This window comes from Sturnira hondurensis, unplaced genomic scaffold (genome assembly GCF_014824575.4).
Source record: "Sturnira hondurensis isolate 20B ecotype Veracruz unplaced genomic scaffold, ASM1482457v3 Scaffold0006496, whole genome shotgun sequence".
NCBI lineage: Eukaryota > Metazoa > Chordata > Mammalia > Chiroptera > Phyllostomidae > Sturnira > Sturnira hondurensis.
In genome coordinates, this window is record NW_028079127.1 from 6,210,658 (window position 1) to 6,232,423 (window position 21,766).

Consider the following 21,766-nt stretch of genomic DNA (forward strand, 5'->3'; position numbering starts at 1 on the left):
ATGGGAGTCCTGGCAGGTGTAACTGATTGTGGGAGGAGTCGGAAATGGGGCTGCAAAGGAGGCCTGGGGTGGGGATTTAAACACAGTTACAGCAGCCATTGAGGGGAGAGACACACGGTTTTAGCAGAGTGAGCACCCCCATCTTGGCCAGGTGAAAGAGAACCACGCGCTTTGCCAGAACGGGGACCTCTGCAGCCAGGTGAAGAAGAAAGCCACACGCTTTTGGTGGAGTGTGGACCCCTGAAGCTTTGGTAGAAGAGGCCCACACGGATTTGGGGTGCTCCCTTTGGCTGCGTGGCCTGGAAAGCGGGAGAGACTTTGACTGGAAAAATGGATACAAAGAACTCTTGCCAGTGGATCATGAGAAGGTGCCGCATGACTTTGGATTAATTGGAGATTCTGCCTGGACGGCGACACAGCTGACATGGCCTGGAAAAAATGTATGTGTGCTCTTTTCCTGATTTACGGCACCTGGAGTTAGGACAGGGGGAGAAGGGAGCACTGTATGCGTAGGTGGATATCCTAAAGGACTTTGATATTTTAATGAAGACATTAGGTCTGTATAGCATTAAATAAACCTTTCCTTTCCTTTTCACAAATCTCTGGCATTGAGAGAAGTCTTTCCTCTAGCAGCGGACAGATGAGCCCAGTAGGTATTAGTGTACTGTCCTTGGGAGGGGCCCCTGTTGTTCTGTAGCAGTTTTTGGCATCCCTGGGTGGGCAAATATTGTCCCCCACGGACCTCTGTTCGGTAACAGTATATCCTTTTGAAATGATTTAATTTCCAGAAGATGGCCTTGGCTGATGTGGCTCAGTTGGTCGGAGCATCATTCTATAACTGGAAGTTGCAGATATAATCCCCGGTCCAGGTATGTTTGGGAGGCAACCAATCCATGCTTCTCTCTTCCTTCCTCTTTCTCTAAAAGGCAATGTAAAAATGTCCTCAGGTGTGGATAAGTAATTTATCATTGTTATCATTATTATTATTTTCACAAGATGATGAATGATGTGTGAAAAGCCTTTTCAATATGAAATGGAAAGGGGTTTTCTAAAATTGTGATCGTAAGGAGCTGTACGATCTCACAGGGCTGGGCCTGGGCACAGCCGGTTGCAGTAAGTAGTCTCTACTGTGGGTTCAGGAGTGCGGGCTGCCGGAACGACTTCTTTCCCTAAGCCTGCTCCCCTCGCCATGCCCGCCTTGTCTGAGATTGTAAAAGCGTTCAGATGGATAAGGTTATAGCTTGCAACCCAGCCTCAGCCCTTCAAAAATTCAAACATCCCTGGAAAGATTAGCAGTACAGAGAACTAGTGTGTGTCAGTTTTTTATGGGCACAGAAATGAGAGATTAGCATAGACATCGAGACTTTCAGGAATATTTTTGAGGGAAGTAGGCAGGGAGGGATTGTTTGGGACATGGTATTTGAACAATTATCAACAAAGATGAGTCTGAAGCAAAAACTGAGTCTAAGAATTACTTTTCTCTCCTTAGTGTTTTATTGTTGTGGCTACTTTAAACTGTAAAAGTAACACATGCTGAATCCCACTACACAGAAACATGTGAAGTACACAGTCTTCTCTTCCCCACACCCCAGTGCGGTTCTCCTGCCGTGTAAATGCCGCGTGAGCATTTTGTTTACTGGGTATCTTTTCACTGGGTTGACTGAGTGTGCCTTTCCTGTTTACACAAACACACACCTATATACACATTAACTTGGGAAGATGTTCATGATAAATTACTAAGCATATAGAATGATCTTGGTTTTGTAAAAAAAAACCTTTATATGTGTGCTATGTATATGATATCATATGCACATATATGTCCTATGATATAGGATACATATATATCATGTGTGCACATATGTCTGTGTGTCATATACACATATATCTACATATACCATGTACATGACACACATAAAATAATATAAAACAATAAAATAATCAGTACTAAGCAAGTCTGTGACCTTGAATTTTAAGTTCAAGGGCTTACCCAACTTTTATATTGCATAGGTATTGAGGATGGAAATGTGAAGTGCAGAAGGCAGTGAGTGGGTGTGTGGACACTCTATCCAGCCCAGCTTCCACATCTGACCCTTTTCCTTTGAAGGTGTCCTGTGCTAGTTGTGCATGCCTGTGCTTCAACAGCCCAGCAGGTCCAGGACTGGTGGCCTCGCAGGTGGCCACTGTGCAAACAGACGGGGGTGCAATTTGCAGCTGTGATGCCTGTTCTGGTTCAGGCTCTCCCCTGAAACTCCAGGAAGCCTGCCTGTCTTGTGTCACTCCTCAGAGTGGCCATGTTTTCCCTCTTTCCCACATCTTTGCTAGGCAATTTGGCAAAAGTGAAACAGGCTCCCTTTCCCCTTCAGCAAAGTACTGCAGAGCAGCTCTCTGCAGTAAGAGCTCCCTGCCTCCCTCCCTCCCTTCCTTTCCTTTCTTTCTCTCTTTCTCCCTCTCTCTCTCTCACCCTCCCTCTCTCCTTTACTGAGAGGTAGTTGACATACCATGTTGTATCAGTGTAAGGTGTACAACATGTTGATTTGCTCTGCTTACATATTGCAGTATGGTTACCACCATAGCTCAGCTAACACTTTCAGTCATGCAATTGCCATAGCGTGGTGAGACGATTTAAGATCTACCCTCTTAGCAGCTTTGAAATACATAATGCTCTGCTGGGGTGGGAGGAGAAGGCAGAAAACTGTACTTGAACAACAATTAAAATTAAAAAAAGAAATATATAATACAGTGTCGGTGACTACAACCACAGTGCTGTACATTAGGTCTCCAGAAATTACTCACCTTCTAGTTTCAAGTTTATACCTTTAAACAACATTTACCCATTTCCCTCACTCTGCAGTCCCTGGTAACCACTCTCCCATTGTCTGTTTCTCTGAGTTCGGCTTTTTTAGGTTCCACACACAAGTGATATTATACAGTATTTGTGTTTGTCTGTCTGGCTTATCTCACTTAGCATAATGCCCTCAAGGTCCATCGTATTGTTGAAAATGGCAGAGTGTCCTTCTTACTCAAGGCTGAATAATATAATAGACATGCCACGTGTTCTTTGCCCACCCCTCCCTTGTGGGAAAACAGCCTCCTCTTTGGTTGTTTCCATATCTAGATTGTTGTGAATAACGCTGCAGTGAACATATATTTTCATTATCCTATTTTCATTTCCTTTGAAAATGTACCCAGACGTGGGATTGATGAATCATATGGTAGTTCTATTTTCATTTTTTTGAGTAATTTTCATACTTTTCTCTAGAGTTGCTGAATCAATTTACATTCATCCCACCAACAGTGCACAAGGGTCCCCTTTTCTCCACATCACTGTTATTGCTGGTCTTCTTGATAACAGCCATTATAACATGTGAGGTGATATCGCTGAGGCTTTGATCTGCATTTTCCTGGTAATTCAGGATGTGATGTTGAGCATCTTTTCATGTACCTGTTGGAGGTACTTGCTGATTTTTGCTACTTGTTTGTTACTTGTGCATGTGGTGTCAGAGAAGTTCTAGAAACCTACATTCCCTCCACTTGTCGGAATTCCCCTGTTAAGGCGAGTTATCTCAACTTACACATTATCTAGTTGCAGAGATCGCAGACTGAAGCCACCCCCAAACCTCCAGTGAGAGGCCACGGGGTGGGGAGTTGTCACGTCTCCCTGCCCTGCTGCAGCTCTGCCCTTGAAACTGTCTTTCATGTTCTGTGTAAATAACCAAAAACTAGGCCAGATGGTCTTTTTCCTTGTTCCTACAGCTCACCCTGCTGACCACTGTCTCAGGATTTTTCACACGTCCCACTCCAGTGTGGGAGTCTGGTACATATTTCTAACCCGGCACTGTGACGGAATACACATTGACCAGTCTCAGCCTACCAGTTAGTTTCAGGATCTGGGACTGTGTTTTATTCATCTTTTTTATTTTAAGGTCCCACTACAGAGTCTTGCACATGGTAGACATTCTATGTTGTTAAAAGAAATAGTGGTTAAGTGAAAAAGCAGGGAAGGAAGACAACATTTATTGAGTGTCTATTACATGCCAGGCTCCGGGACATGTAATACTTTTGCAATACTTTGCAAAAATTATTACATTATTTGGTATTTGTTAACGTTCTGCATGGTTTGTGCCTCCAGCACTAGGATTAGTGGAGACTATACAAAGACACATTTCAGTTCCATATTAAGAACTTCATCATGTTCAGAGCTGACTAAAGATGGAGTTGGCGGCCTCAAGGAGGGACTTGCTGTGACTATGTGTAGATTGACGATGTTATATAGGAACCCAAGTGTCAGGTGGGGGAGGGTCTGTCAACCAGATCAGGGTCCCATACTCAGGTGCATACAGAGGCCAGGCAATAAGCATAAATGAGAGAAAAGGCCAACTAAAAGTACTCCGTTCTCTCCGATGTTTAGTTGTAAATTATAAATCCTGATATTTAATGACAGTATCCTAAATTCACAAGTTTTCTAGATTTAATAAGAGTTCATTGATGCTGGCTTTATTTTATTTCACTGCTTTTGGTCATTGTCATTGCATGAAAGGCTTACCTGTTTTTTTAAAGATTTTATTTATTTATTTTTAGAGAGGGGGGAAGGGAGGGAGAAAGAGAGGGAGGGAAATGTGTGAGAGAAACATCAATTGGCTGCCTCTTGCACGCCCCTAACAAGGGACCTGGCCTGCAGCCCAGGCATGCGCCCTGACAGGGAATCGCACTGGTGACCTTTCCGTTTGTAGGCTGGTACTCAATGATTGAGCCACAGCAGCCAAGGCTGATTATTTTATGTAATTTCATCAACCACGGGGTTGATTGATAACACAGGGACGAAGTCAGGTAATCTTGTTATGACGTCCAGCACAGGGCTCTCCGGGGACACCGATGGACCACAATAAGTTAACACCCTGTCCAAGGTGATGCATACATTGGTGGTGATGCTCAGACAGTCCCAGTTTTGTATTATCTTTCCAGGGGCTCTTTCAGCAAAATTAGAGAAGCCCCATTTCCGGTGAATGTTCTTTGACCATAAGGTAAAAACTGACTTAGAAAAGAAGACTTTACCCTTCTATAAAGTGACTTCTCTTCTTTGTTTGGGTTGATGGAAGCTGTTTTCTCTCATCTGAAATTCAGAAAAAGTAGCATAGGCATCACAGATGCCTTCTCCTGGGAGGATATAGTGTTCATGTCCATGTCTTAGAAGGTTATAATTGTTAACTCCTAGAGAATGACCTGAAATGGTTTAAATCAACCCTGCTCTGGGCTATAAAAAAAGGCCCAAGTCCATTGCTTTCCTTTCTTGTCTTCACTGATGTCTCAGTCTATTCGGGCAGCTATAACAACACACCAAAAAACTGGTTGGCTTATAAACAGCAAATATTTATTTCTCATAGTTATGGAGGCTGAAAGTCCAATGTCAAGTCACCAGCAGATTTGGTGTCTGGTGAGGACACACAATAACCTCATATGGAAGGAGAAGCTGGCTCTCTGGAGTCTCTTTTACAAGGGCACTAGTCCCAACCATGGGGCTCCAACTTCATGACCTAATCCCCTCCCAAAGGCCTCATCTACTACAGTCACCTTGGGGTTGAGGATTGTAGTGTTTGAGTCTTGAGGGGACACAAATATTCAGATCATAACACTTGGGTTAGATATTTTTCCATTCCAATGGAACGATTCTATTTGCCACACTTACAATTTTGAAGGAATGATGTCAAGAAGGCTACTTGGCCAACTTTCAGGGTTATAAGATTTAGAGGTACCTTCTCTAGATAAAAGGAAATCCTGAGGTTCCATGTGGTCCATCTTCTTTGCCAGGAAACCATTAGGGTTAACAATAACCTATGGTAATGAACAGAGTGAATTTCCCTGGGGCACGTCGACTACCTATACCTTTTGTGCTGTGACTGGAAGAAGTATTGGGAGACAATTCTCCAAGAATTTTGCCGTTTCTGCAGGTGTTGCAAGTTAGGTCGTGACTGCCCTTTGTTCTGTACTGTCTTTTCCTGATCGTTCATACAGGGGAACAGCCTTGGAAGATGCAACCTCTGCCTCCAGAGCAAACATCGCTTTTTCTTATAACTGTAGAAAATAAAGGTGCCTCTGTCCAAAGCAAAGAATATGCTCAGTGCTCATTGTTAAAATTCAACTACCGCCTAATTTTAGTGTTTGTCTCCTATAACAAAACCCTCTCTGGGCACACGTGTCATTTGGCCTTCAGCGTGTCGCTCTGTGGGAACTGGAGTCTGGGGAACCGGTGAAAGGTGCTGGCCCTCTGGCTAACGCTATTGCTGTGAATGATAGACAGTCCTTTGTGTCTGATTCAGAAGACTTGTGTTTGCTGGTACCCACAAAACTGTAGTGGGCTAACTTGTTAGCTTATCAATAGAGTAAAATTTGAGACATTTAATCCTCAATTAGCAATTGATTAAGTTTTCAAGAACCTTAGATTAACAGGCCAGGAAGAGGTTACCAAAGGGGTTGGGTAATGGACCCTGATTAGCAGGGGGGAAGCGGGTGCTGTTGTGCAGTGTGGTAGAGAGAACTGTGTCTGGAACCCCGGGGGGCTGCTGGGGGCACCCTTTAGAAACCAGCCCAACAGAAAAAGGTAACAGGAAACAGCAACAATAAAGAAAGGACAGTAAAAATTCAGAGTTTTGAAAGTAGGTAAAAATATGGAACAAATAATGGAGTAAGGAATTTATAAATATCAAATATGGGTCTTGAGCAGATATAGAAATGAAAACCAAGGCAGTTCTGCATATTTTCTTTCTAGCTAATCTCTTTTTTATTCCCCCTCCCTTCCCCTTATTGGTTACTTCTATACTATAATCTTTAGGTTGTCTAATATCAGATCAGAATATAACTGAACTAGTTCAGTTAATATCCTCCAGAGATGGATACTGTGATAATCTGCCATAAATGGGTGTCATGACTCCTGGGACTCCGTGCTTTTACATTTTGGGGGAGAGTGTTAGAGCAACTTCATTTGTACCAAAGATACTTGAGTCTGGTCAGGCAGAAGCAGAAAGTGTTAGGCACGGATGTTCAAATATATACTGTGTCTGTGTGTGTGTTTTCTCATGTGTGAATGCTGACTAGTCAAAGGGGGCAGATGGTGCTGGTAACCGACCTATTATCGCTCAGCTCCAAAGCCACCCTCCTTTATCAGCTGGCTTCCTGTTGGGTTCTGCCAACAAAGGACATTAGAGAGGGCGGGAGGGTGCCGCTGCTGTCAGCACGCGTCCGGCAGCAGCGCTCCATCCCAGCAGGGTCAGCGGGTAACAGCCTCGGCTTCTTCCTGACACCGCCAGAACCAGCCACATTTAACGGCTTCCGTGGTGTCAGCAGCAGCTGGGCAGCACCCGCCTTTCAGAGGTCTGAACCCCAGGGCCATGACCTCTTCTGCAAACTTCTAGATTCGGATAACCCCAACTTTCCTTTTGTTCTCCCTGACCTAGGAGAGGTAGCTGTTTCCTGCACTTACATCTCTTTGTCACCTCACTGACCTCCTTTTGCTCCTTATCCCCCCAACACTTTTGTAGCCCACTCCTCACATTAACGTTCTCTGGTGAAGAACCACGAGCAATTTCCACTTTCCTGACCGGAGGCTGATGGGCATAACTGACTTTCAGACATAGTCTCTTATTTCCACCAGAGAATTGCACTGTAGGTGTCTATTAGTGATACTTAAAGCTGGCAGTTTGACTTTAATTGAGACGAGAGAATAAGAAGCTAGAAAAATGCCTTGGCAAGTGGAATAGGGAAACTGAGACAGACAGCTGAACACAATGGCTGAGCCACGCACGGTCAGATGCAGAAGGTCACCTCCCTGGAGATAACATCTAGGCCTCAGCTGTGTTTCAGCTCCAAGCCCAGAAAAGTGGCAAAATCAGAAGAGTGACACCTGAACCAACTGCATAGACTGAAGACCCCCTGCCCTGTTACTGACCAATCAGAGGAGACCACGACCCTGAAAGGGCACCTGGAGAACTGATGAATATTCTGCTGAAACCCTCCCCTGAGACCTCCCCTAAGGTTCCCACCTGCAAGAGAGAGAAAAGCCTCAAGACAAAGAACCCAGCCTGTGCTCTCCCTCTGGGGAGCAGCCTCTGCCACTCCCTTTCCCTTCTTCCACCACTTGAGGCACATATCTCCTAAGCCCCAAAGCAGTGGGCAGCTGGCAGTTTGTCCAGGACCCTTGACCCTGTCCCCAAAGCCCCCTGTTCTCTGACTTCCCCATGAGCCAAGGCAGCCCAGCCTAGGCTCTCCTGTTGCTTCCTCTATGCTAAGCCCTCCCTTGTTTCACTGTCCCCAGCTTTAATAAATGTATCCTCAGAGTGACCTGGACTCACACTGTGAAATCTTTCCTGCACAAAGTTGAAAACCCATACACTACAGCTGGTCCTACGCATACCCATGCAGGGCCAGCCCCTGTCTGTTGGGAACCACCCTGCCTGGTTTCAGGAGCTGTAACCCCCCCATGGCTAAGGCTGAGTGAGCAACCTTCAGATCATAAGCCTCTAAGGAGACAAAGCTTATTTCCCTGGCAGGAGCACTGCTTCTGCTCCTTTTTCCATAACTGGCCTCCAATGCTTGATCAGTTAGCCAATGATGGGTAAGATTCCCCCAGTGGGGAACAACCTAAGACAGGCACGATCATGTGGAGGCCCCAGGGAAGGACTTGGGGGGCTATGGGGAAAAGGGGTGATGGAGCCTTGCCCCTGGGCTTTGGCAAAGCCTGAGTCCTCATTCTGTCTGTGAGAAGTCTTCTAATCTCTTGGCTGCCTTACTTCCACTGCCTGATTTAAGCCTGAAGCAATGCGGAGGTGGGTGCTGCCCTGTGCTGGAAAGGGCAGGCTCCCGGGGAGATCAGGCCTGAAAAAGAATATGTAAAATCCTGTGAAGACTGCTTTGCTAAGAATGCTCTTAATTAAATGATAAAGGTCTGAGCAGGAAATGAGTTTGTTTTCCAAAGTTTTGTAGCCCTTTAGCTAATAGACCATGACTTGGAATAGGCCCCTGTAGTTTTTTGTATTCTATCTATTATTTGATCCTTACTGCCTGATGATGATTAATGAACCTTACCTATATTCCTGTGCTAACTGAACCCAATCAAAGCCTGTCGAGCAAGGGTCAGAGTGCTCTTCCCCTGAGAGGGTGGCCAGGCCACTCTGAGGCGCTCTCCCCTTGAGGGAGTAGCTGTGCAGTCCCTTTTCCTCCACAGGACTCGGTAGTCTGTGTGAATTTGTCTCATATCTCATCCATGACACCTCGGGCACTGCGAGCTGGTGTCCCCATCACCTGTCCAGTAACAAAAGGATTTCATTCAAGGTACAAAGTCTGATGGAGAAACTATGTTAAAGTTGTGAGCAAATGTGGGTTTTGAGATAATTCTGAATTCCCATTACTATTGTGTTTCCTTTCTGTCATTATCTTTCAAGTGTTTCTTAAAACAGCATTTAGGGCAATTTTTTTAAGTTCAAACACTCAGTTTCTGATTTTAATGGGCAAATTCACTCCATATCAGAGTAGAAACTGATATACTTGATTTTAATTCTTTTATTTTTACTCCAATTTAAAAAAATTTATTTGACTCTGGTTTCCTTTTTTTTCTTTTCCCTGATGTGCTCATCCTAATTTTCATCTCTAATTCCCTAAATAAATCAAAAGTTAGCTACGTGAAGAAAAGAACAGGGTTATTTTTTCCTTTGAGAAAGACCAAAGTGTTAAACTGCTCTTTTTCTAATGACCATGATCTTATTCACATGGTTCTTCCAGGAATCTCTTACTCGAACTGGGTTCACAGAACAGATTCAGAAAATGTCACCCTGGGTGCTGGTGGCTTCACCCCTCCCCGACTTCCCACAAACACACCACTAAAACATAAAGAAAAGTAAAGAAAAGGGAAAAGCTTGGAATAAAAAAAAATCTGCAATGAAAAGAGGTAATTAACTGAATTAATGTGAAAGTCGTTGCAAGTTTTAATGCTCTGATACACTTTGGCACGCTTTTTCCTCTCAAGAAAGCGTTGCTTATACTGGCAAACTCCTATTCATCCTTCGAGGAGCAGTCCAAGGGGCTTTTCTGTAAACCTCCCCGCTGAACACCCTCCCCAAACTTGCTGCCTTCTCCGTGCTGCCTGCCTGCCTCCTTTAAAACAGTGTTTCCTCTGCTCAAGGCTCCAGGTTACTTGGTTCATTCACCTTTTTATCTCCAGTACTTAGCACCTGTGCTTTATAAGACAGACAATCTCATCAATGGTAAATAGTTTATTTACAGCAACATATCTCTGGCATCTCTTTCATTTTTGCTTTTTTCCTAAAGCAGCAGAAAAAAGCAATTTCAGAGTTAATGTTGACTCTAAGAAGCATAAATAGTATCTGTTAGCAATCCTATTAATGTATTCTCCTAATGTTTTGAGAATTTGGGTTGAGGTCTCCTGTACCAACCTGTCTCTGCTCCTCCAAGGTTCTTCGGCAGATTCCCATGTGTGTGTCAATGACTCGGCATCTGAAGTCAGTTTCAACCTTCTTGTTCAGGGGGAGCAAACCCTGGCAACTAGCCTAATTGATAGTCACTCCAGCTAAAATCATTTCCAATGAATCATCTTCAAGGCTACCCTGGTTTTTGATAGTTTGAAGCTTTTTTCTTTCTTTTTTTTCTTTTTTCCGAGAAACTCTCGTGAATCCCTATTCTTTAATCTAAGGTCATCTTTTTAATCTCTCCTTCCTCAGGTTAAAACCTTTATTTAGCACAACAGCAACTGAGTGTTCTCCACCTCTGACTGAGATCCCACTTGATTTTAAGTTCAGTCAATATCTTAAAGCAATGCAAAAAAAGTGAAGTCAGAAGATTTGAAATATAAATCCTTTAAGGCCTGACGTGTTGTGGAAATTTTAGTGAACAGCTCACAGTTACCCTCTACTCCAACTATAAAAATAACAGTGTGAATTTAAACTAAAATAAGTAATTTGCATCTTCTTTGTAAGAAATTCACCATTTAAAAAAATGCAGAGAAACCACTGGGAAGCAATTTCCATAAATTCCAGGGCTCCTCATTATAAGAATGGAGATAGTTTATTTTCATTTTCTTATCTCTATCCCTCACTGAGGGAGGTATGGGAGAGATAAAATAATTTTCTTTATTCACTTCTAAGTTCTTCTGGCTAAGCTAATAACAAAACTCACTTGAGAGTGATGAACAGAAGAAAATAACCAAATTTAGTAGGTATGTTCATGCGGGGATTCCACAAGAACAGAGCACAGGAAGACAAATTGGGCAGGTGAGACTTACTTGCCAACTTGAACTAAGGAGAAGGCGCTAGTAGTTTAGACTTCAAAGGGAAAGGAGGCAACTCACAGGTAGATAAGAAGAGCAAACCATGGGGAAACAAACTCTTTCTTTTTTAAAAATATATTTTGCTGATTACACTATTACAGGTGTCCCAGTGTTTTCTCCCCTTTATTCCCCTCTGCCCTGTACCCCCCTACCACCATCATTTCCCCACCTTAGTTCATGTCCATGGATCATACGTATAACTTCTTTGGCTCCTCCATTCCCTGTACTATTCTTAACCTCCCCCTGTCTATTTTGTACCTACCATTTATGCTTCTTGGTCCCTGTACCTTTTCCCCCATTCACCCTCCTGCCCCTCCCAGCTGATAACCCTCCATGTGGTCTCTATTTCTGTGGATCTCTTCCTGTACTAGTTGTTTAGTTCATTTTTGTTTTTGTTTTGTTTTTTTTACGTTCAGTTGTTTATAGTTGTTTGTTGTCATTTTACTATTTGTATTTCTAATCTTCTTTTTCTTAGATAAGTCCCTTTCACATTTCATATAATAATGGCTTGGTGATGATGAACTCCTTTAACTTGACCTTATTTGGAAAGCACTTTATTTGCCCTTCCATTCTAAATGAAAGCTTTGCTGGATAGAGAAATCTTGGATGTAGATCCTTACCTTTCATGACGTCAAATACTTCCTTCGGCCCCTTCTTGCCTGCAAAGTTTCTTTGGAGAAATTGGCTGATAGCCTTATGGGAACTCCTTTGAAGTTTACTGTCTCCTTCTCTCTTGCTGCTTTTAAGATTCCCTCATCATTCATCTTAGGTAATGTAACCATGGTGTGCCTTGGTGAGTGCTTCCTTGGGTCCAACTTCTTTGGACTCTCTGGGCTTCCTGGACTTCCTGGAAGTCTATTTCCTTTGCCAGGTAGGGGAAGTTCTCCTTCATTATGTTTTCAAATAAGTTTTCAGTTTCTTGCTCTTCCTTTTCTCCTTCTGGCACCCCTATGATTCAGGTGTTGGAGCATTTAAAGTTGTCTCAGAGGTTTGTAAGCCTCTCTTCAGTTTTTTGAATTCTTCATTCTTTTCTAGTTGAATGTTTATTTCTTCCTTATGTTCCCAACCATTGATCTGAGTACTGGTTTTCTTCCCTTCACTGTTGGTTCCCTATAGATTTTCCTTTATTTCACTTTCCATAGCCTTCACTTATTCCTCTATTTTGTGTCTATACCCATTTCTGTGAGCATCCTGATTACCAGTGTTTTGAATTCTGCATTTGATAGTTTGGCTATCTCCTCACTGCTTAGCTGTATTTTTTTCTGGAGCTTTGATCTGTTCTTTAATTTGGGACATATTTCTTTGTCTCAGTGCTCCTGTTACAGAGCAAGAGGTAAAGCCTTAGGTATTTTCCAGGGTGGCACAACCCACCTCGCTTCATTGTGGTGCTCTATGTGGAGGATGGGTCAGAGGGGGAACAATGCCACTTGCTCAGCTCTTGGTGGGCTTTTAATCACTACCTCCACTACCCACAAGCAAATTGGGCCCTTCTGGTTCTGGTTCCCGGGTGGGTGGGATGGGTTTGTGTACATTCTAGGACCCTAGGGGGCTCTCCGATGAACTCTCTTGTGAGGCCTGGAGTTTCTCCTCCCACCTCAACCCCTACAGGTATTTTCAGTCAGAGGTTTTGAGACTTTATTTCCCCTCACTGGAACCCTAGGTGTCTTGGTCTCTTTCACTCCCCAGTTGTTCATTCCAGGTAATCCACATGCAAATGTGGGACAGCCCAGTCCGTCAGCCACCACCTTCCCTGCCCAGGTCCTCCAGCCACCACCTTGCTGTGAGTCTTCTCCACCTTGGCTGCCTGTCTCTGCCCCTCCTACTGGTCTGGATGAATGTTTCTTCTTTGATTCCTTGGTTGTCAGACTTCCAAACAGTTTAATTTTCTGGCAGTTCTGGTTATATTTTCACTTTTAAATTTGTCATTGTCCTTTTGGTTGTACAAAAAGGCAAAATGTATCTACCTATGCCTCTATCTTGGCTGGAAGTCTTGGGTAAACAAATTCTTGCCAGGCCACCCAAAAGCAGTGGGACACAGAGGGGAGTCTAACAAACAAACTTTGCTAGGCTCCTCCCTGTTTATCACACTTAGTTCACATTAAACTATTTATTGTTATTTATGATGATAGCTTTCTTCCACAACAACCTTTGTCTAAATTCTTTTACACAGTTTAGGAGAAGGTCAGAGTTTTTTTCTTAGTTTTGTTCTTAAAAACAACCATCTTGAAATAATTGGTATTTCCCCAAAAGCATATTTTGGGGTGGGAAAACTCTGCTCCACCTCAGAGCAGAAGTTATTTCAAAACTGGTCAAGCAGATGTGTTATATCCCCGGCTATGCCAGAAGTATTCCCACCACTTCTCACCTGCATTCTCCACCACAAGAACTCTCCCTGCTCCTCTTCCATCTAGGTTCTCAAATCTTAACTTTTCTAAGGTCTCTAACTTTTCCTGCAAGACTGGGCTGAAGCCCTGTGTACTGAACCAGGATAATTGGTTTCTATTAAATATTATAATTTCAGTCCTGGCCTGTGTGGTTCCGTTGGAGCATTGTCTCATGAATCAAAAGGTTGCGAGCTCAATTTTTGGTCAGGAGACATGCTTGGGTTGTGGGTTGGTTCCTGGTCTGGGTGTGTATAAAAGACAACTAATCAATGTGTCTCTCTCACATCAATGTTTCTCTCCCTCTCCCCTTTCCTTTCTCTCTGAAAGCAATAAAAAAATGTCCTCATGTGAAGATTTAAAAAAAAGAATTATAATTTCAAAATTCTATGTGTCCATATTAGACTTTGTGCTTGTTTGCTTTCAAGGAACCCTTAATCATTAGTAAATAATTATTGTTAATGGTAGCAGCATGGGCCACACCAAAATATGCTTGTAGGCGTTCAGGAATGCCACTTCAAGATATTCATTTTGTTGTATTAATTATTTTAAGCTGTAGTCACTTGAAAAACAGTAAATGCATTAAGCAGCTTTCTCTGGACTCCCCTTATCTCCCTGAAGACAGAACTTCCAGAAAGAACTTCATTGTCGTAGAGCCCCTCCCCAGAGTTTAATCAACCAGGGAAGATTGACTCTTATCACAGAAAAGACTTTGTCACAATCATATTCCTGTTTATTCTTCTAAGAGCCCATTCATATTTCCTAAAAATGATTTGCTGTCCCCTAGGAGGCCTACCTCCACCCTCCCTTTTCTCTATTAAGATGGTATTTAATCTGGAATCTTAAAGCCATCTCTTGGACATGCTCATGTTTTCCTGAGTATTTCCCATATATACAGGAGGTGTATACATGTTAATAAATTTATTTGTTTTTCTCTTTTAATCCATCTCTTATTATGGGGACCTTGACTAAAAAAATCAAAGGGTAAAGAGAAAATGATTGTTTCTTCTTCCACAGTCGTTAGAATGATATGTAAAAAGAACAGGATACAAAGTGGTTTTTTTTCTACATCATCTCCAATGCATTTTTAGAAAACTTAGAAAAAACATGACAAAATATTGAAGTTTGAAATGGAAAATCCATATCCTTTCCCTAGATCCAATACTGCCACACACTTTGGAGGGTGTATTTTGGAGGCTTTGCTGTTCCCTAAAACATGAGGTGTATTCTAGGCCAAGAGGCACAGCCATCTGAGCTCATGCCCCACCCAGAGCCTCTCACTTTTATTCCATGCTTCAGGTATCCTAGACCATGAAATTTCTGCCACTTTAATTTTTTTGGAGGTTCTGACTTCCTGAGGTTAGACCTCATTCACAGTGAACACTCTTGGCCTGAAGGTGTCCAAGAAACAGCTGTTTGTGGGACTGGGGAGCCGTGGTATGCCCGTGTGGGGGAGGAAAACAATTTCCCCCTACCGTTCTGAGTTCTTGCCTAGGCCTCCTATAACAAAAGGCAGACAGATAAGAGAAAAGTTAACAAGTTTATTAATATGTTTTCTTCATAAACACACTGGAAATATCCAGGGAAAAATGAGTAACTCAAAAATTTAGGTACAACTTGAGTTTATATAGTATTTCAGCAGAGGGACAATAAGCATTTACAGAAGTCATAAGATAAAGTGGGGGGGAAGCCTGAAATCTCCAGGGGCAGCAAATGATGGGAAGGCAAATCCATAGGAAACTCATGGTGGAGAATAGCTGGTTAGTAAAGCCTGTCATGTAGGTTCCTCTGGTGCCATCCCCAGGCAGAGAGGATCTAGTTATCTCAGGTGGTTAACTTCTGTCCCCCTTGGCAGAGAGGAAAGGACTGACACCTTTGAAAATTTATGTTCTGCTTTTAGGCAGATAGAGGGAAGGCAGCAAGCTTTTATTACATCTGCTTCTTCTCAACTGTCTTTAGCTCAAAATAATCCTTACACAAAAGTGGAATATTCTGAGGCTGGCATATCCTGCCATGCTTGAGGTGGTGCTTGAATGCATGAATGGAAGTGTTCACACACCTGTGCCTAAGGCCTCTGATGGGGCAGAAGAACTAGAGTGGGAAAGAAAGGGGGCTGACTGCAGGCCAGCAGGACCAGGGCTGGCTCTCCTTGCATTGCTATGTTGTAAGCATGAAAGTTGTAGGAGTTTGTGAATTCTTTTTTTTTAAATGTACTTTATCGCTTATGCTATTAGACTTGTCCCAATTTATCCACCTTTGCTCTTTCCACCCAGCACCCCTCATTCTCTCTGGAAATCCCCCTCTACCTTAGTTCATGTCCATGGGTCATGCATAAAAATTCTTTTGCTTCTCCATTTCCTATACTGTTTTTAACATCCCCCTGCCTATTCTGTAACCACCAGTTTGTACTTATTAAGCCCTGCACCTTTTCTCCTATTCTACCCCTTCAGCTTCCCAACTGGTAACCATCCAAATGATCTTCATTTCTATTATTCCATTTCTGTTCTACTTGTTCACTGAGTTTGTTTTGTTAGATTCAGTTGTTGATAGTTCTGAATTTATTGTCATTTATTATTCAAAGTTTTGATCTTTTTATTAAATAAGTACCTTTAATATTTCATATAATAATGGCTTGGCGATGATGAACTCCTTTAGCTTTACCTTGCCTGGGAAGCACTTTCTTCTTGTGGTTCTGATTGAATTTATTTCTTCCCTGTGTTCCAAATCATTGATTTGATTCTCACCTTCATTCACTCTGCTGTTTATTCCCGGTAAATTTTTCTTTATTTCAATTAGTATAACTTTTATTTCTGCCTAGGTCTTTTGTATGCTGTTGAAGTAGCCAATGAGTTCTTTGAGCATTCTTATAACCACTGTTTTGAATTCTGCATCTGACAAATTGCTTATCTGCATTTTGTTTAGTTCTTTTTTCTGGAGTTCTGTTCTTTCATTTTGGCCATGTTTCTTTGTCTCCTCATTTTGGCAGATTCCTTGTGTTTGTTTCTATGTATTAGATAGAGCTGCTTTGACTCCGTGTCTTAGTAGCATGGTGTAACGTACAAAAGTACACTCATAAGTTTGATGAATCAGAGCCTTACGTAATTGCCAGGGTGGGACAACCCATATGAACTAGGTTGATGGAGTCTCAGATATCGTGTCACCATTCTGTGGCTCTGTGTGGGTGAGGGCTTAGAGAAAGGACAATGGCTACTGCCTGGCCACTGGAGTTTTGTCTAAGAGGGAGCTGTCTCCTGGCACTTGCCCTGCTGCCAGACACTTCAGCTTCTCCCCATATGCCTGCCACTAGTGCGTTTCAAGCTGCTTCCCCAGGGCTGGAGCCCAGAGGGAGTGAGTCTGTGTAAGTCCTAAGTCTGTAAGATCCTTTCATAGGAGACACCCGAGAATCCCACTGTTTCTTCCACCACCTGACCTGCATTGGTTTTTACAGCCAGAAATGATGAGGATTTATCTTCCTGCAACTGGAACCCTAGGCTAGGGGGCCTGGTGTGTGGCTGTGGTCCCTTGCTCTTCAGATATCCCTCCTGATTTTTACCCCCTACACATGGGTATGAGACTACCTGTTCCATGTTTCTGCCCTTCCTACCCATCTGAATGAAAGTGACTTCTTTAATTCCTTGGTTGTCAGACTTCTATACAGTTAAATTTTCTTATGATTCTGGTTAATAGTTGCTTTGCAATTTAGTTGTAATTTTTGCTATGGTTGTGCAAGGAGGTAAGCTGTGTTTACCTATGTCTCCATCTTGACCAGAAATCCAGAGTTTATGAATTCTAAATTTGAACTTAGCTTCTAGGTTATTATAAAGATAATATCAGTCACAAATAACTTCTGGCCAAGATGGAGATGTAGGTAGATATACTTTGCTTCGTTGGACAACCAAAAGAAGGACAACACATTTAAAAACAAAAAACCAACCAGAATTGCCAGAAAACTGAACTATACAGAAATTCAACAACCGAAGAGTTAAAGAAGAAACATTCATTTAGACTGGTAGGAGGGATAGAGGTAGGTAGTGAGGGTGAAGATAATATACGGCAAGGTGATGGCTTGTGGACCAGTCAAGTGAAGCAGTGGTTGGTGGACCACATAGTCCCACATTCATGTGTAGGTAAGCCAGGAGGAACAACTGGGGAGCAAGACAGACCACACAGCCCAGGTTTCTAGCACAGAAAAAGAAAGCCTCCAAACCCAGTAGTAAAAACTAGTGGGGGTTGTGGTGGCAGGAGACACTCCCAGCCTCACATGGGAGTTTGTTGGAGAGACCCACAGGATCCTAGAATATACACAAACCCACCCACCCAGGAATCATCACCAGAGGGCCCAATTTGTTTGTGGGTAGTGGGGGAAGTTACTGAAAGCAGGGTGAATGCTGAGCAAGTGGCATTGTTCCTTCTCTGACCCATCCCTCACATAGAGCACCACAATGCAGCAATGTGAATTGCCCCACTCTGGTTAATACCTAAGTCTCTGCCTCTCACAATGTAATAGGTGTGCTGAGACAAAGAATATGTCCCAAATGAAAGAACAGATCAAAGATCCAGAAAAAATACAACTAAGCAGTGAGGAGATAGCCAAACTATCAAATGCAGAATTCAAAATACTGGTAATTAGGATGCTCGCAGAAATGGGTATAGACAAAAATAGAGGAATAAGTGAAGGCTATGGAAAGTGAAATAAAGGAAAATCTATAGGGAACCAACAATGAAGGGAAGGAAACTGTTCCAAATAAATGATTTGGAACAGAAGGAAGATATAAACATTCAACCAGAACAGAATGAAGAAACAAGAATTAAAAAAAAAAGAAATGAGAGGCTTACGAAACTCTGAGACAACTTTAAATGTTCCAACATCTGAATCATAGGGGTGCCAGAAGGAGAAAAGGAAGAGCAAGAAACTGAAAACTTATTTGAAAACATAATGAAGGAGAACTTCCCCTACCTGGCAAAGGAAATAGACTTCCAGGAAGTCCAGGACGCCCAGAGAGTCCAAAGAAGTTGGACCCAAGGAAGCACTCACCAAGGCACACCATGGTTACATTACCTAAGATGAAAGATAAGGATGGAATCTTAAAAGCAGCAAGAGAGGAGACAGTAAACTTCAAAGGAGTTCCCATAAGGCTATCAGCCAATTTCTCCAAAGAAACTTTGCAGGCAAGAAGGGGCTGGAAAGAAGTATTTGAAGTCATGAAAGGTAAGGATCTACATCCAAGATTTCTCTATCCAGCAAAGCTTTCATTTAGAATGGAAGGGCAAATAAAGTGCTTCCCAAATAAGGTCAAGTTAAAGGAGTTCATCATCACCAAGCCATTATTATATGAAATGTTAAAGGGACTTATCTAAGATGAAGAAGAAGATCGAAAATAAGAACAGTAAAATGACAACAGACTCACAACTATCAACCACTGAACATAAAAACAAAAACAAACTAAGCAAACAACTAGAACAGGAACAGAATCACAGAAATGGAGATCACATGGAGGGCTATCAGCTGTGAGTGTGAGGGGGGAGAATATGGGAAAAGTTACAGGGAATAAGAAGCACAATGGTAGGTATCAAATAGAAAGGGGAGGTTAAGAATAATACAGGGAATGGAGAAGCCAAAGAACTTATATGTATGACCCATGGACATGAACTAGGTTGGAGAAATGATGGTGGGAGGGAGTACAGGGTGGAGGGCAGTAAAGGGGAGAGAAAACAATGGGACAACTGTAATAGCATAACAATAAAATATACTTAAAATAATACATTTTTAAAATAAAAATATATACATAGAAAAAGTATTAGTCAAATTAAATAATAGAGCATATATTACTCTTTTGTTATTTTGCCTTATAACTTTAAATTCGTAGACATGTGATATGTGAGCTTCCATTTGCATTTCTGCTCCACGCCATGCAGGGTTAGGAACAGGATTACCTAAATATACCAATGATCAATATTTTGCCACACTGGCTTGCTCTATCTACCTATCTGTCTATCATCTATCTGTCTATATCAATGTGCATTTTTGAAAAGATTTTATTTATTTATTTTTTTTAGAGAGAGGGAAAGGGAATAAGAGAGGGAAAGAAATATCAACATGTGGTTGCCTCTTGCATGTCCTGGTGCCCCACACCGGGGAACCTAGCTTGCAATCCAGGCAAGTGCCTGACTGGGAACCAAACCTGTGACCCTTTGGTTCGCAGGCTGGCGCTCAATCCACTGAACCACACCAGTCAGGGCTCATTGTGCGTTTTTTTAAACAAAATGCTGGACCAGTCGAATGTATGTTGCAGACATCATAACACTTCATCTCTAAATATTTCACCATGTGTCTTCTAAGAACAAGGACATTTTCCTATATTACCATAGTTCCATCACACAAAGAAGTTTAATGTTGATATAATAAAATTATGTCATACAAAGTCTCCATTCAATTTTTTTTCCATTCTCTTAAAAATGGCTTGTCAAGAGTTTTCTGTTTGGGTTTTTTTTTTCAGATCTAAGATCTAATCAAGGATCACCCATTTCTTTTTCATGTTGTATAGTAATAAAGTGAATAAAACACCAAGAAAGTCTTTCTCTTAAATAGAAGTTAAATTAAATTGCTCATTGTTATTGTTAGAAATGTTAAAACACCAAACACATTTCATAAAAATAGAATGCAAAATCTTCAAAATGTTAAGGAATTATGGGAGAAATAAATGCCAACAGCCTTGCGCTTTAATTATACAGCTTTTTCCAAGGTTGTTTTTCCTAAATAATATGCATCTTCTTTGCCTTTTGTAGGTCTCTAATATAATTATAAATGAATCCTAATATTTGGGAGGATTAAAGGACATGTCAGATGAGGAAATTTTTAAGTAACAAACTTGAAGCCAGTTGTGTTCACATGTTTTTAATGAACAAATTTGTACTTTTGCACATTTGCGAATCCTTGTAGTATTACACCTCACCTCTCTCCCGGACACGCTTCTTTTTCTATGTCCTTATTTTCAACATCAATAAAACATTGATGTTTGTGAAAAGTCAATCATTTCCTGATGGTTCTTTTTCATGGAGACACACTATAATATATAAGTATCTTAAATTTTATTCATGAATGCAATGTTCTTAACAAGAAACACATTAAACGGATAAATATTTGGTATTAGAGATCAATAGCCATAGATATTCATTTGCGGTCTCCAATATATTTTTATTTGAACCCAAGAGTTCATTGGAAGACTGATTTTTTAAATATTTATGAGTGTAAGAAAATTAGAAATTAAAAGGCCTTTTCAAATAAAATCCAGACTCCTGAAGATTAACTTTAAATGATTTGCTTTATTTTAAAGGTGTGAATAGTTGAAGTTCAGAGAGATAATACTGAAGTTCAGAGTAGTTTTGTTTATCCAAAATTTCATTTTCTACTGTTTCAGTTACCCATGGTCAACTGCGGTTGAAAAATATATTGAGTGGAAATTTCCAGAAATAATTTCTAAATTCAAATTGCACACTGTTCTGAGTAGGGGGATGAAATCTCACACCATCTGGTGCATAAATTGTTTCTTTTTCTAGCATTTCCGTGCTTCCTATGTTGCCTGCCTATTAGTCCCTTAATAGCCAACTCTCTTATCAGATCAACTGTCATAGTATCACAGTGCTTACTCAAGTAGCCCTTATTTTACTTAATAATGTCCCCAAAGCACAAGAGCGGTGACACTGGCAATTTGGATACATCAAAGAAAAGCTGTAAAGGGCACCCTGTAAGGTCAAAAGTACATATGCATGTATAAGGAAGAACAAGTATGTATAGGATTCAGTACTATCCACAGTTTCAAGCATCCACCTGGAACAAGTCCTTGAGGAAAAGGCGAAACTACTGTGCTGTTTTGAATTGTGTTGTGTATATACAGAAATGTATTATTCAATGAATCTTCATGCATCTAAGTCAATGCTATTCAAAATGCAGTTGGTGGGCAGGTGCCAGATGACAAATTATTTGTTGCTAGTTGTTCACATAAATTCCTAGGTCCAAGATAGAACCACTCCTGCCCTGGTGCCATGTCAGCAAACT

The 21,766-nt window shown here is 41.7% G+C and overlaps 1 pseudogene; it reads left to right on the plus strand.

The window, feature by feature from the left end:
* Positions 1-7,102: 7,102 nt before the first annotated feature.
* Positions 7,103-21,766, plus strand: part of LOC118989583 (peroxiredoxin-2-like) — a 60,554-nt pseudogene continuing 45,890 nt past the window's right edge.